The 17307-nt window shown below is 43.5% G+C and overlaps 1 pseudogene; it reads right to left on the bottom strand.

Moving 5' to 3' along the window:
- Positions 1–6955: 6955 nt before the first annotated feature.
- LOC115140280 (aminopeptidase O-like) overlaps positions 6956–17307 on the bottom strand; it is a 151428-nt pseudogene continuing 141076 nt past the window's right edge.

Genomic DNA, 17307 nt, shown 5'->3' on the forward strand with positions numbered 1-17307 from the left:
TGCATGCAAAGCTGTTCATATGGTTTAGATGTGTGGGGGGGAGGGAAATGGTGTCAGCGCATCCTCTCATTCCACCTCTCCCTCCCTTTATCTCTTTGTCTGGTTCTAGCTGTCATGCTCTCCTCAGGTGCAGAACTTAGCCACTGTGAACAAAGAGGAGATCAATCACTGTTCACCAATCAGCTAAGCTCTGTACCTGGTGGGAGAGAGGCCACTGCCTGTCTGGCAGATAGATACACACACCAGATTAAAAAGCTTGCTAGCCAAAACTGTACTGTGTTTAGCCCTCGGCATAAGAAGACTTGACTTTGTCAATGGTGATTTTGAAAAGGCAAACTGTAGTAAATGCGACAGTTTCAATAGTAATTTAAAAGGGTTTATGTAGGAAATGAAGAAGGATCAGGCGCAATTCAGCAGTGACACAATACGACACACACAAATGGCAGTAGTAATTCAATAGGGATTGAGTAGGCATACAGCAGTAGTACGTAGTAATTCAATAGGGATTGAGTAGGCATACAGCAGTAGTACGTAGTAATTCAATAGGGATTGAGTAGGCATACAGCAGTAGTACGTAGTAATTCAATAGGGATTGAATAGGCATACAGCAGTAGTACGTAGTAATTCAATAGGGATTGAGTAGGCATACAGCAGTATTATGTAGTAATTCAATAGGGATTGAGTAGGCATACAGCAGTAGTATGTAGTAATTCAATAGGGATTGAGTAGGCATAGAGCAGTAGTATGTAGTAATTCGATAGGGATTGAGTAGGCATACAGCAGTAGTATGTAGTAATTCAATAGGGATTGAGTAGGCATACAGCAGTAGTACGTAGTAATTCAATAGGGATGGAGTAGACACACAGCAGTAGTATGTAGTAATTCAATAGGGATTGAGTAGGCATACAGCAGTAGTACGTAGTAATTCAATAGGGATTGAGTAGGTATACAGCAGTAGTATGTAGTAATTCAATAGGGATTGAGTAGGCATACAGCAGTAGTACGTAGTAATTCAATAGGGATGGAGTAGACACACAGCAGTAGTATGTAGTAATTCAATAGGGATTGAGTAGGCATACAGCAGTAGTACGTAGTAATTCAATAGGGATTGAGTAGGTATACAGCAGTAGTATGTAGTAATTCAATAGGGATTGAGTAGGCATACAGCAGTAGTACGTAGTAATTCAATAGGGATGGAGTATAAACACAGCAGTAGTATGTAGTAATTCAATAGGGATTGAGTAGGCATACAGCAGTAGTACGTAGTAATTCAATAGGGATTGAGTAGGTATACAGCAGTAGTATGTAGTAATTCAATAGGGATTGAGTAGGCATACAACAGTAGTACGTAGTAATTCAATAGGGATGGAGTAGAAACACAGCAGTAGTATGTAGTAATTCAATAGGGATTGAGTAGGCATACATCAGTAGTATGTAGTAATTCAATAGGGATTGAGTAGGCATACAGCAGTAGTATGTAGTAATTCAATAGGGATTGAGTAGGCATACAGCAGTAGTATGTAGTAATTCGATAGGGATTGAGTAGGCATACAGCAGTAGTATGTAGTAATTCAATAGGGATTGAGTAGGCATACAGCAGTAGTATGTAGTAATTCAATAGGGATTGAGTAGGCATACAGCAGTAGTACGTAGTAATTCAATAGGGATTGAGTAGGCATACAGCAGTAGTACGTAGTAATTCAATAGTGAATGTGTTCGAATTGTGTAGGTTTTAAGTAGTAGATACCCAAAAGCTCATCATTAAGGGAGAATTATGTAGTGATATGAGTAGGAAATAGTAGTGAAACATCCCAATTTCTCACTCATTACTACTTAAATTACTACATAAATCAATACTGGTTTACTTCACATCTCAATAGCAATGAAGTAGTAAAACCAGTATGTTTTGTGTAGATCTTGTGTAGTGATGGGGAGTAATTCAGTAGTACAGTACATTTTCATGAAGGTGGGCTGAACATAGACCGCCACATAGAGACATGTGCTCAAAAAGTTTCCACCCCTGCCCCTCTCCCCTGTGTGGGGCCTCTCATCCTCGTCATGCACACCACACACCCTCCCAGATCATCATGTCTTATTTGACTTTATTATTGTGGGCGGCTGAGTGTTGGAGCCTCTAGTTGTCATGGAAACCGGTAGGGTCTGGTCTGGGTGGTAATCCCTGGCAATGTGATTTTATCTTAAGGCACAAATCAGCACGCCAGGAACCCTCCCAGAGCAGACATGAAAGACCAGGAGACTCTCTTTTCCTCTCTTCTCTTTCTCTCCCTCTTTTTATCTTTTCCTCTCTCTCTCTCTTATTCTCTCTCTCTCTTTTCCTCTCTATCCCTAACTCAGTATACCAGGAATCCGGACATTAAAGGCAATACATGAAAGGCCAAACCTGTGGATCTCTCTCTCCCTCTCTATCTTTCTCTCCCACTTTCTCTCCCCCTCTCCTTCTCTCCTCCTCTCCCATTCGCTATGCTCCACCACACCGATGATATGCCCCTCATTAAGCGGATCAGGAGGGATTCCACAGGCATGTACAGGGGGAAGAAAAGAGACAGAGAGGAAGGGGAGGAAAGAGGGAGGGGAGGAAAGAGGGGGTGAGTCCATCTCTACCCCCCTGTTTTAAAAACAAAGTGGAGGAAAAGTTATCTTGGACTGGCAGTCTGACAGACAGGCAGACAGACAGACAAGCAGAAAGGCAGGCAGGCAGGCAGACAGGCAGACAGGCATGTTATTGTAGCCCTAGTCTCTTCCTTCTTCTTTGGTGTAGTGTGTTACCTTTTAGTCAGAGACATGAACAAGTCAATAGAAAGAAATGGATTAAGTCAAAACGAATGGTTCTGTGACCCCAGGTTTGGATTTTGGGAGAACTGCAGCAGACTCTATTCTATTCTACTATATTCTATTCTAGGGCTGTACTGAAGCTGGAATTATATGTGGATTCGTACTGAGGAAAGTGAGTGATGATGGCCAGACAGTAGTGGACAGAGACAGAGCCACTGTGACAGGAAGGGCCAACGGCTTGTGGCCCCAGCAGAGTGTGCGTGTAAAGTGATTTATCTGAGTAGAGACAGACAGAGCACTCGCCTGGAAAACCTTTCTCCACCCCTCTGCACACACAACGCTGCCCTGTGTGTGTGTGTGTGTGTGTGTGTGTGTGTGTGTGTGTGTGTGTGTGTGTGTGTGTGTGTGTGTGTGTGTGTGTGTGTGTGTGTGTGTGTGTGTGTGTGTGTGTGTGTGTGTGTGTGTGTGTGTGTGTGTGTGTGTGTGTGTGTGTGTGTGTGTGTGTGTGTGTGGACGAAAGCACCCTTCTCGTCTTGCTTGGCCATCGCCTGATGAAGAATGTATCTGTATGTCTCTGCATCATCTGGACAAGCACTTAGCAGCACCTCCGGTTATAAGACCAAAATGTGTCCCAAATGGTAACAGCCATACGACATATTTAACCACAGATGTAGAGATAGATCTGACAGACATGAATATAGATATCCAGTTGACTAACTGATATTGTAGTGAACACAAATATAAACACAACATGTAAAATGTTGGTCCCATGTTTCATGCGCTGAAATGATCCCAGAAATGTTCCATACGCACAAAAAGAGTAAAAATGCTCAGCTTCGATGGCCAATCCCAGTTTCAACTGTACCGGGCAGATGGCAGACATTGTGTAAGGCATGGTGGCGGTGGGGTTAAGGTGTGGGCAGGCATAAGCTAGACAATGAACACAATTGCATTTTATCGATGGCAATTTGAATGCACAGAGATACCGTGACAAGATCCTGAGGCCCATTGTTGTGCCATTCATCCACCGCTATCACCTCATGTTTCAGCATAATAATGCATGGCCCCATGTCGCAACGATCTCTAAGCAATTCCTGGGAGCTGAAAATGTCCCAGTTCATCCATGGCCTGCATACTCACCAGACATGTTACCCATTGAGGAAGTTTGGGATGCTCTAGATTGACGTGTATGACAGCGTGTTCCAGTTCCAGCCATTAACCAGCAACTTCTCACAGCCACTGAAGAGGAGTGGGACAACAATAAACAGCCTGATGAACTCTATGTGAAAGAGATGTGTCACGCTGCATGAGGCAAATGGCTGGTTTTCTGATCCACGCCCCTACCTTTAAAAAAATAAAAGGCATCTGTGACCAATGGATGCATATCTGTATTCACAGTCATGTGAAATCCATAGATTAAAGCTTATTGAATTTGTTTTAATTGACTGAATTCCTTATATGAACTGTAACTCAGTAAAATCTTGAAATTGTTGAATGTCGTGTTTATATTTTTGTTCAGTGTGTATGCAATGGCTAGGGCTTGACATGACTGTGGGTATTACACCAGGCAGAACATGTAGATATCCAGAGCAAGAACAGTGAATAAACCTCAGTCTCACACCAAAATGAGACGTTCATCCATATTTCTCAAAAAGTTAATTTCGAAGTTGTTCCAAAGGTCAAATCTACAAGTGTGGAAGGTTAAGTTTAGGCATTAACTCAGATTTGTTAATGTTAGGGCTAAGTTAAGCATGAACTCTGACATCTTAAGGTTAAGCATAAACTTAGAATGGTTAAGGTAAGGGTTAAGGTTTGGGATATGCTTAAAACAAAAATCTCAAAAACAACTTTCTATTGCTGGTGTCATGACGTTGCCCTCTTTGGGTACAGCGAGCACCATCCCCCGCTCTATGCTTCTACAACCAGACTGCTGTGGTCAGAGTGAGGTCGTAAATTCCTAGGGAAGACCCTACCTCATGGCCACACAGTATAGAGATAGAGTGAAGTTTCATAGAGAACAAAGGTATTTCTTCCACCTCACAGAATTTGAGGCCCGAACAACGTTTACGTTCCGGAGAAGGTATAAAAGATCAGTGAAGAATCCAGCTACGAACTGGTCCGTTTGTTACAACTTGGGGAAGCTCATGGGAGAAGCTCATGGGGGAAGCTCATGTGTGGCCACATTACCATAACACTGTTTATATAATAGCCTCAGATATGAGGTTTACATCTAATTGTTGTATAAGGTGAATGAGTGAGGATGATACTGTTTGTAAAATTGTGTAATGTGATTTTTGGACTGTTTAATGAAGGAAACTCCAGTTCCCTTTTAAGTTGAACTAAATCAGAGGACCGCCCATGAGCCCAGTTAGGGTCAGGCATCCTGGGACAGCCCCTTTTCTGCAATTCGGAATAAAACCCAACTTTGAGAAATTCTCAGTAGACCATGTTTCTCTCAATCACGGGAGGACAAAGGTTGCAGACCATTGCTGAATCTTTTAACCATACCACGTGGTGAAACTCTTAGACGATTGATACCGACAGAATAAGAACAAGTCTTTGATATTAATTACTAATCTGCAGCTAGGAATTTGGTATCATTGAATGCGAAGAATGACAACCGCCGAAACATTCATTCTATAACCAAACAAATGAATGTCACTCTGAACGATCCATCCAAACCACAGAGAGAGAGAGAGAGAGAAAGTATATGTATATAGACTCCCCTTTTTTTCTACTGTGTTATTGACTTGTTCATTGTTTACTCCATGTGTAACTCTGTGTTGTCTGTCCACACTGCTATGCTTTATCTTGGCCAGGTCGCAGTTGCAAATGAGAACTTGTTCTCAACTAGCCTACCTGGTTAAATAAAGGTGAAAAAATATATATATATATCTAACAGCGCTCACTGTTGCCCCTAGTGGCCGGGTTCCACATCATCTCCCGACGTCCTCAGAAATGGATGGACGTCGAAAACTGATTTAATTCACGATTGACCTCGCTAGATAGTCTGAATGGCCCTCTTTCCTAGGAAAAGTTCTAGTGTTCCTGTTATTGCTCACACTATGAAAATATCTACTCCTTCAGAGTCTCTCTCTCTCTCTCTCCTCCCCCCCCTCTCTCTCTCTCTCTCTCTCTCTCTCTCTCTCTCTCTCTCTCTCTCTCCCTCTCTCTCTCCCTCTCTCTCTCTCTCTCTCTCTGAATCATACATTTTTGTTCTCTTCCCCTTGCTGGGAGGGAGGTAACAAATAAACCCCTTGCTGTTATGAGAAGCAGTTATACATACAACACACACAAACGCAACACACATACACAGGAATTTCAGAGTAAACACAGTAAAAAGCCGCACAGGGCTAACCGCAGACTAGGTCCTCTCATTTCCCCCTCTCTCTGAAAACGCTCACTCTCTCTCCTCCTCTCCTCGTCTGCTGTCAGTTTGTTTGAGGAACACATTCCCAAATTCCTGCCCTGACAAACACATCTTGACAGCGCTCCTGTGAAACCACGGAAAAGGCAGCGTTCTGAGCTTACACACACACACACACACACACACACACACATACACTACCGTTCAAAAGTTTTGGGTCACGTAAAAATGTCCTTGCTTTTAAAAGAAAAGCACATTTTTTGTTCATTAAAATAACATCAAATTGATCAGAAATACAGTGTAGACATTGCTAATGTTGTAAATGACTATGGTAGCTGTATACAACTGATTTGTAATGGAATATCTACATAGGCGTACAGAGGACAATTATCAGCAGCCATCACTCCTGTGTTCCAATGGCACGTTGTGTTCCATTAAAAATCAGCTGTTTCCAGCTACAATAGTCATTTACAACATTAACCATGTGTATACTGTATTTCTGATCAATTTGATGTTATTTTAATGGACCGAAAATGTGCTTTTCTTTAAAAAACAAGGACATTTCTAAGTGACCCAAAACTTCTGAACAGTAGTGTACGTACACACTAACAGAGCTTGAGGAGGAATGTGTGAGAGAGAGATGGCCAAGTCACTTCAGGCTGTGCGAAATACACCCAACACAAATACTTTTTTTACAGTATCACTCTCAGATCAAAATGACGAAATAAGGCCCATTATAAACATCTAAACGCGGCAGAGGAACTAGAGAAAACATGGCAATGAAGAGGCAGTACATGTCAGCCCATCTACTGTATTGACGAGATCATACAGAATAGTTTCACAGCAATATGAGCTCACATCAGCCTGTTCTTTACATAATAGAAAAGGTACCATCATCACTTGGTACATAAGACTGTTCAGAAACATATAGTACCAATAGTTATGAGAAGGCTCAGTTGGGCGGGTCAGTACCAGTTGTGTGCCAGTTCATACGACCATCTCCTCCACCACTCTGCGAGCTGATTGGTCCTTCTCATTCTGGACCAATGAGAGATAGCGCCTGGCCAGAGCCTGCTGCCCAGAGTCCTCTTGAACCATCAGCTCCCCATACAGATAAACACCCATGGCCTGGAGAGAACACACGCACACACACATGTACAGTATACATACAGAACATACAGAAACACACACACATGTACAGTATACATACAGAACATACAGAAACACACACACATGTACAGTATACATACAGAACATACAGAAACACACACACATGTACAGTATACATATAGAACATACAGAAACACACACAACATGTTTTTGCACAAGGGTCAGCGTTACATGTTATGTAAGTGAGTCTGTCTGTCTGTGTGTGTGTTACCTAGTGGTGAATGAGGAAGTGCTCCACATCTACATAAGCCTGAGAGTATTTGTGTTTGACCAGCAGCTCACACCAGCAATGCCTCACCTGAAAGAAAAACAACAGGCATGCAGATACATGGAAGAGCTCATGAGGGTCATAGTCTGACACGGAGAATCATTTACTAAGAACAATAAAATATATAACATTTTAGACCAACAATCTTTCTCTCTCTCTGTGTTGTCCGTCCGTCCGTGCGTGTGTGTGTGTCTGTAAGAAAAGGCCTGGCCTTTTTCCCAGAGGATCAATGGCAGCTCTGTTGCCACGGTCACCAGAGAGCTCAGAGACTGTCCCTGTCATCATCATCCCTCCTCATCCTCTCTATGTGTGTCCCTGTGTGTGGTGTGTAGCCAGGTCACTCCGGATCCAAGGCGATATTCAATGTTCATTCAGGTCCCCAAGACGTCGGGAGATGCTTTTAAAACAGGCCACTAGGTGCAATGGTGAGCGATATTGTCATCAAGAAGGCTTGCTAGGGTGTTGTAGACGGAGATGTAGGATTGGCTTAACTGCGAGCTTCGGCTCCCAGTGTTTAGCTCCCCTGGACAAACGTCAAATACTGAAGTCAAACTGTGAGATATTGTTTGTTTGTGTGTGTGTGTGTGTGTGTGTGTGTGTGTGTGTGTGTGTGTGTGTGTGTGTGTGTGTGTGTGTGTGTGTGTGTGTGTGTGTGTGTGTGTGTGTGTGTGTGTGCGTGTGTGTGTGTGTGTGTGTGTGTATGCGTGTGTGTGTGTGTGTGTGTGTGTGTGTGTGTGTATGCGTGTGTGTGTGTGTGTGTGTGTGTGTGTGTGTGTGTGTGTGTGTGTGTGTGTGTGTGTGTGTGTGTGTGTGTGTGTGTGTGTGCATGCATGTGTGCGTGTGTGTATGTGTGCGTGCGTGCGTGTGTGTACGTGTGTGATGGGAGTGATCTGTGAGTTAAATGATGAGAGGGTATTTTTTTCTCTCCAAGATGATACATTCTCCTCGATGGAAGCAGCAATACTGAGGAGGATTATTTTTCTTCTCGTCTTGATTGATGTTCCACACACGCCCACACAGATGTATGCACAGACAAACGAGTGCAAACACACGCACACGCTCACACACACTGTTTTCCCTTCCACCTGTGTTTGGGGGCGTGAGAAACAGTGAGAAACAGAGCTGGGCAACACTCCATTGATAGCAGTGTCTCTGAAAGCACCCTTTACCTCTGGAGCCTCGTAAATAAACATGAGCTTAATTAATTAGGCCTCAGATGGCCTATCTCTCTCTTCACTCTCCTTCTTCTCTATCGCTTAACTCTTTTCCCTCTTCCCTCTGTCATTAACCCCTCTCCCTTCTTATTTCCTTCACTTTCGCTCTGTCTGTCAACATCCCGCCATCTGACATACCATTCACTATCTTTCCGCTCTTCTTTATTTCCCAATTCTCTACCATCTCTTTCCATTTCTATTTATCATTAGTTCTACAGGACACCTCAGAAACTTTATTAGCACACTAGCAACTAGGTGTAATGCTACATCACTTATAACAGGAGGCTATCTATCATAGCAACCAGGAGTAATGCTACATTACTTATCCAAGATGGTGTAGCAGTCAGGCGTGTTTGTCTTCGTCTTGTCCTGTCCCATGTAAATATCTTTTCATAACGTTTCTTCTTTGCATATATATATTTTTTTCAATTCTTAACCTCAACTTCAACATACTCTCCTGCAATCCGCCTCACCCAATGTGGTATGGATCTGCTATTATCTTTACTTTAGAACCGGAACCCCCAACAGAAGCTAGCCAGCTAACTAGCTAATAGCTAGTAGTCAGGCTAGCCACTGCTAGCGGTCATCAGCTAACCTTTAGCCCGGACATCTCCTGACAGTCTCCTGATAGCTAGCTGCTATTCGAGTGGCTACTCCTGGCTAACGTCTCTGTCCCAAAAAAAGCACCAAATAGCCTGGAGCTAACCTATGCTAGGCCCATCTCCCAGCTATCTGAATAGGTCCATCAGCCACTCCTTGGTCTACAATACCTATTTTGCCAATTGGCCTGGACCCCTTTTACAACCGATACGGAGCCCCGTTCATCACGACTGGACTACCGAAGTAATCCGCCCGAGGAGTTTTTTCAACAGGCTCCTCCGTCGCGACGTTCCCTGAATGCCCGCCTGCTAGCTGGGGCCCGCTAGCTGTCTAGAGCATACCGGACTGTTAGCTGAAGAGGTCCATCAGCCAATTTCTTGGGCTACTATATATATTTTGCTAATTGGACTGGATCCTTTTACTATACGGAGCCCTGCTGATCCATCACGACTGGTCTGCCGACATTACTGCATGGGGGGGGGGGCTGCAACAGACTTCTTCCGTCACGACGTCCCTCTAAGGCTCTTCTGCTAGCCTGCTAGCCCCGGCTCACTAGCTGTCTGAATCGCCGTGTCTGCAGCCTGCCTAGCTACTCACTGGACCCTATGATCACTTGGCTATGCACGCCTCTCCCTAATGTCAATGTGCCTTGTTCATTGCTGTTTTGGTTAGTGATTATTGTCTTATTTCACTGCAGCCCTGCTCAATATGCTATAGCTAATCATTTTGTCCCACCTCCCACACAGGTGACCTCTCCTGGTTTAAATGGTGTCTCTAGAGACGATACCTCTCTCATCATAGGTTTACCTCCACTGTACTCTCATCCTACCATACCTTTGTCTGTACATTATGCCTTGAATCTATTCTACCATGCCCAGAAACCTGCTCCTTTTACTCTCTGTTCTGAACGTACTATATGACTAATTCTTATAGCCTTTAGCCATACTCTTATCCTACTCCTCCCCTGTTCCTGGTGATGTAGAGGTTAATCCAGGCCCTGCAGTGCCTAGCTCCACTCCCATTCCTCATGCACTCTCATTTGCTGACTTCTGTAACCGTAAAAGCCTTGTTTTCATGCATGTTAACATTAGAAGCCTCCTCCTAAAGTTTGTTTTATTCACTGCTTTAGCACACTCTGTAGCCATGTCTGAATCCTGGCTTAGGAATGCCACCAAAAACCCTGACATTTCCATCCCTAACAATAACTTTTCCGACAAGATAGAACTGCCAAAGAGGGCGGAGTTGCAATCTACTGCAGAGATAACCAGCAGAGTTCTGTCTTACTATCCAGGTCTGTGCCCAAACAATTTGAGCTTCTACTTTTAAAAATCCACCTTTCCAGAAACAAGTCCTTCACCATTGCCGCTTGCTACAGACCACCTTCTGCCAGCTGTGCCCTGGACACCATATTTGAATTGATTGCCCGGATGGCCGGGCAGTGATTCTGGTTCCTCTCCATCGCTCTTTGGTGTTGATTTCAGAATGTCAATTTGGTCTATCACTGTTTAAACATATGGCAAATGGACAAAAGTCAGCCAGCAAGTCACCGTCCATCAGTCAGTTAGATATCATTCTGACACCAAACTGATACAAGATGACACCACACCCACTTTTTCCAACTCGTTTAGAAGCCAAATATCACATATTTCAGAGCAGGCCCAAAATTCACAGCATCTAAACCATAATAAAAACATAAAACACATAGTTACATTCTAGCTGCGGGTCCAGTTCTAACATTATGTGTTGGCCTAGCTGATGCAACCCCGAATCCCAAATTCCGAATCCCAAGAGATTATGGCAATGCCATTGCAGGCTTTGTGTGTCTTTAAGCCCCGCACTGTGTGACTCCATCCTTGCTGTGTGTGAGAGAGAGTTTTTTCATTGACATCTGTTGGGAGAAATGACTGATTTACAGTTCATAAGAGTTGCCTAAACACATATGAAGTTTTGGAAACATCTGACCTTTTTAACCCTTCGAAACAGCCACTCTGACCCCAATTTAAGGCACTTCCGGTTGACACAGGAACTAAAATAAAATCCTGATTGGGGTATCCTCTTACAGAATCCTGAGTTTAAAGTCTTTACGTTAAGAATTGACTGATCTACACAGGGTTGAATGCAGTGAGTTTCACAAACTGCAGGTTTGGTATATCAAAACACATTTATGGTGAATTTAATCACTTCTGGTTGATCCAGGAAGCTTAGAATCAACACAGGTAGAACTCATAGTGGCCTGATGAATTGTCATCAAAGACAGGTTCATAAGGCATTCATAACCCACATAGGCTTCAGTTTGAATTTAGGGGAGCAGGCAATGTATTCCTATGGGGAGAGATGTCATTGTAATCTGTGAGATGAAAAAACCCTGTTTTCACTGTTACGGGTCAATGCCACACGGTCAAGGTTTGCACAGATTGGGAGGACCATAAGAACATTCCTGTGGTTGGATTGTCCTTCTAACCCTAACGGTTCCACCACTGTCCCCCAAAAGCACCTGAAATGTAGGGAAAGGATTCATTTTGGGACTTCTTTTATTTCACGGTCGCTGCGCTCAGAGCGAGCTACGGTCAAGCGGGGCATCTCGTTGAACTCGGCACGGCCTAGAGACTATGGGGATGCAATTTTTATTGTTGGTGGTTGGTGATGGTTCATCACTGTTTAAACATATTGCAAATGTACAAAAGTCAGCCACCAAGTCACCGTCCATCAGTCAATTAGATATCATTCTGACACCAAACCCACTTTTTCCAACTCGTTTAGAAGCCAACTATCACATATTTCAGAGCAGGCCCATAATTCACAGAGTCTTCAGTTGAAACCATAATAAAAACATAAAACACGTAGTTACATTCAGCTGCGTCCAGTTCTGATATTATGTGTAGTCCTATGAGGCGACCTGGAATTCCGAGTTTCAGCTCGATAGGTCATTCGATGCCCGAGCAACGACCTTAATTGTTGCTGACAATCCACTTTTTCCAGGCTATGAGCTATCGGACAGAAACGTTGGTGTCCGTCTCTATGGGCCGATGTGGTTTCAGTGCACCTAGTCTTGCAACTCTGGGACTTTTCTAAATGTCGTCATTTTCATGATAGTCAAAATGAATTGAAGTTATTGTAAATGTACGTGGCTGTTTCTCGGTCTGAGAACCTTCTAGAGCCACATAACTCACCGTGCACTATCAACTTGAGCTCTAGAACAGGTTTCTAAAGTTCACAGCTCTAGGTCTGACTGTTCTTTGATAGTTTGAACGAAGGTAACTATTGCAGGCTCTGTGTGTCTCTAAGCCCCACACTGTGTCACTCCATCCTTGCTGTGTGTGTGTGAGAGTTTTTCTTGGAAATCTGATGGAATAAATTACTGATTTACAGTTCATGAGGGTTGCCTAATCACACATATGAAGTTTTGAAAAGATCTGACTTTTGTTAACCATTCAAAACAGCACCTATGACCCCAATTTAAGGCGCTTCCGGTTGACACAGAAAGCTGAAAGTGAACACATATCCTCTTTGGCGTAGGCTCTTACAGAATGTCGAGTTTTAAGTCTTTACGTTAAGAACTGACTGATTTACAAAGGGTTGAATGAGTGTGTGTGATTTCAGAAAATCATAGAAAATCACAGAAATCTCGCAGAGCTCCGAAATCTACCTTAATGGATTCGTCTGAACACGCCACAACTGGATCTGTAACTTTCTTTTATTTATTTATAAAAATAAATAAAAAATTGAGCATCACCAATTGTACATTGTACATTACTATATATAAATGGCTGGTTCTTTTTTTCCTGACACCGTAGGTTCATGTACTTTGACATGAAGCAGTCAAATTAGCGCTCTATTTTCATTTTTGACCTTTAATCCCAGAAAAATGTCCTTAACTCAAAAAGCGTTGAGGCCTAGACACCATCTTTTTTGGGGCTAGCAGCCCATTAGTCCAAACCTATGGTTACTAAGTTTCGTCTTTGAAGTCTTTTCCGTTTTGGAGAAATGGCCATGACGTGATTGGTGATGTTTTGTACATTTGCAATAAGATTCATTTCGCCATCTGGTGGAATTTACCGGGACAGCGGAAAAATGACCAAAATGTGAAAATGTTATAAAACGGAAACCGAATATCCGAGAGACTTCGTTGATGACTTCCCGGAAGATCTGGCCCCGGTGCACGGCCCGCCGCCTTCGGCAAATTTTACAAAAATTTGCGGACGTCTAGTAATGGACCGTACATTTGCAAAATGGAGTAACTCATCGATCATACAGCAAATGCCGAAAAGTGCCCTTCATGTATGGAGTCAATCTATCTTAGCAACCAAAATAAACATAACTTATAACAGGAGTCTATCTGTCTTAGCAAGCAGGTACAATACCACATCCCTTATAAAAGGAGTCTATCTATCTTAGCAAACAGGTGTTACACCACATCCCTTAAAACAGGAGGCTATCTTAGCAACCAGGTGTAATACCACAACCCTTATAACAGGAGTCTGTCTATCTTAACAACCTGGTGTAATACCACATCACTTAGTAACATGCCATTTCAGTTCTATATATTTCTCATTTTCCTTGATCTTTTTTACCTCGCTTTCAATACACACATGCACTCACATTGGCATGAACACACACACATGTAGGCCTGATGGGGGGGGGTAAGAAAGGGGTAAGAGGGAGCTCCAGGGCTCTCCCCAGGAATGCAACCCAGCACATGGGATTACTGCCGGGGTTACTCAGGGCATCAGAGCAGGGTGGCCTGGATGGCATTCAAACAGATACACAGACAAGTACCCCTAAATACAATAACTGTTGGACTGAACTCGACAAAAAATGTTGAACATGTTCTTTCCCTAGCTTAAACTGGTAAAGGTCACAGTAAAACAATCTATCGCTGTCTCACGTCTGCATTAGCCGTTCATCCATGTTTGTCAGACATCAAATTTCAAGGTGTTTAAGGTTTAATTTAGGCATTAACTCAGAAATGTTAAGGTAAGGGCATTAACGCTGAATGGTTAATCTAAGGGTTAAGGTTTGGGATAGGCTTAAAACAAAAATATCAAAAACAGCTTTCTATGGCAGGATTCAAACATGCAACCTTTGGCACCAGAGGCCTTAAGATTTAGGTAACAGTGCTCACTTTTCCCCCTAGTGGCTGGTTTCCATGTCATCTCCCGACGTCCTAAGACATGGATAGACATTGAATACTAACTTGTAACACGTGACCTGACTGCACAGTACTCTACATCCTTCTATGTCGGTAGCCATGAATTGCTTTGAAAGGCTGGTCATGGCTCACATCAACACCATCGTCCCAGAAACCCTGGACCCACTCCCAGAGACCCTAGACCCACTCACATACCTCCCCAACAGATCTCACAGATCTCAATGTCACTCCACACTGCCCTTTCCAAACCTGGACAAAAGGAACACCTATGTGAGAATGCTGTTTATTGACTACTGCTCAGTGTTCAACACCATGGTGCCCACAAAGCTCATCACTAAACTAAGGACCCTGGGACTTAAACACCTCACTCTGCAACTGGATCCTGGACTTCCTGATTGGCCACCACCAGGTGATAAGGGTAGGCAACAACACATCTGCCATGCTGATCCACAACACTGGGGTCCCTCAGGGGTGCGTGGTTAGTCCCCTCCTGTAATCCCTGTTCACCCACAACTGCCCGGCCAAACACGACTCCAACACCACCATTCAATTTGTTGACGACACAACAGTGTTAGGCCTGATCATCAACAATGACGAGACAGCCTGTAGGGAGGAGGTCAGAGACCTGGCAGTGTGGTGCCAGGACAACAACCTCTCCCTCAATGTGAGCAAGACAAAGGAGCTGATCGTGGACTACAGGAAAAGCCGGGCTGAACAGGCCTCCATTATCATCGACAGGGCTGTAGTGGAGCAGGTCGAGAGTTTCAAGTTCCTTGGTGTCCACATCACCAACAAACTATCATGCTCCAAACACACCAAGACAGTTGTGAAGAGGGCATGACAACAACTTTTCCCTCTCAGGAGACTGAAAAGATTCATCATTGGTCCCCTGATCCTCAAAAAGTTCTACAGCTGAACCATCGAGAGCATCCTGACCGGTTGCATCACAGCCTGGTATTGCAACTGCTTGGCATCTGACCGTAAGGCACTACAGAGGGTAGTGCGTACGGCCAGTTACATTACTGGGGCCAAGCTTCCTGCCATCCATACTAGGCGTGTTAGAGGAAGGCCCCAAAAATTGTCAAAGACTCCAGTCACCCAAGTCATAGACTGTTCTCTCTACCACCGCACAGCAAGCAGTACCGGAGCGCCAGGTGTAGGACCAAAAAGCTCCAAGCAATAAGGCTGGTGAACAATTAATCAAATGGTACCCCCTATGTATAGCCTCATTGTTGTTATTTTATTGTAACTTTTTTAATGTTTTAATTTTATTTTGACTTTAGTTTATTTAGTAAATATCTTAACTCTATTTCTTGAACTGTTTTGTTAGTTAGGGGCTGGTAAGCAAGCATTTCACTGTAAGGTCTACAGCTGTTGTAGTTCAGGGCACGTGACAAATAACATTTGATTTGGTTATAAAACGACCCTGCAGGTCTCTCTTCTCCTCTCCTCCTACACATGAGGAGTGTCATTGGTGTGGTATAGTGTAACATACTTATTTCCTCTCTGGACCCTTCAACCTAGCATGGGCTTCAAGGCCTTCTGTGGTACAATGTGCCCTATGTGCTTGACCGACAGATGGCCGTTACAAACACACACATGCACATCCTATCACATGAGACCCACATTTTATTTATTTATTTTATTTTATTTCACCTTTATTTAACCAGGTAAGCAAGTTGAGAACAAGTTCTCATTTACAATTGTGACCTGGCCAAGATAAAGCAAAGCAGTTCGACACATACAACGACACAGAGTTACACATGGAGTAAAACAAACATACAGTCAATAATACAGTATAAACAAGTCTATATACAATGTGAGCAAATTAGGTGAGAAGGGAGGTAAAGGCAAAAAAGGCCATGGTGGCAAAGTAAATACAATATAGCAAGTAAAACACTGGAATGGTAGTATTGCAATGGAAGAATGTGCAAAGTAGAAATAAAAATAATGGGGTGCAAAGGAGCAAAATAAATAAATTAATTAAATACAGTTGGGAAAGAGGTAGTTGTTTGGGCTAAATTATAGGTGGGCTATGTACAGGTGCAGTAATCTGTAAGATGCTCTGACAGTTGGTGCTTAAAGCTAGTGAGGGAGATAAGTGTTTCCAATTTAAGAGATTTTTGTAGTTCGTTCCAGTCATTGGCAGCAGAGAACTGGAAGGAGAGGCGGCCAAAGAAAGAATTGGTTTTGGGGGTGACTAGAGAGATATACCTGCTGGAGCGTGTGCTACAGGTGGGAGATGCTATGGTGACCAGCGAGCTGAGATAAGGGGGACTTTACCTAGCAGGGTCTTGTAGATGACATGGAGCCAGTGGGTTTGGCGACGAGTATGAAGCGAGGGCCAGCCAACGAGAGCGTACAGGTCGCAATGGTGGGTAGTATATGGGGCTTTGGTGACAAAACGGATAGCACTGTGATAGACTGCATCCAATTTGTTGAGTAGGGTATTGGAGGCTATTTTGTAAATGACATCGCCAAAGTCGAGGATTGGTAGGATGGTCAATTTTACAAGGGTATGTTTGGCAGCATGAGTGAAGGATGCTTTGTTGCGAAATAGGAAGCCAATTCTAGATTTAACTTTGGATTGGAGATGTTTGATATGGGTCTGGAAGGAGAGTTTACAGTCTAACCAGACACCTAAGTATTTGTAGTTGTCCACGTATTCTAAGTCAGAGCCGTCCAGAGTAGTGATGTTGGACAGGCGGGTAGGTGCAGGTAGCGATCGGTTGAAGAGCATGCATTT

This window comes from Oncorhynchus nerka, linkage group LG13, assembly GCF_034236695.1.
Source record: "Oncorhynchus nerka isolate Pitt River linkage group LG13, Oner_Uvic_2.0, whole genome shotgun sequence".
In the NCBI taxonomy this organism is placed as follows: Eukaryota; Metazoa; Chordata; class Actinopteri; order Salmoniformes; family Salmonidae; genus Oncorhynchus; species Oncorhynchus nerka.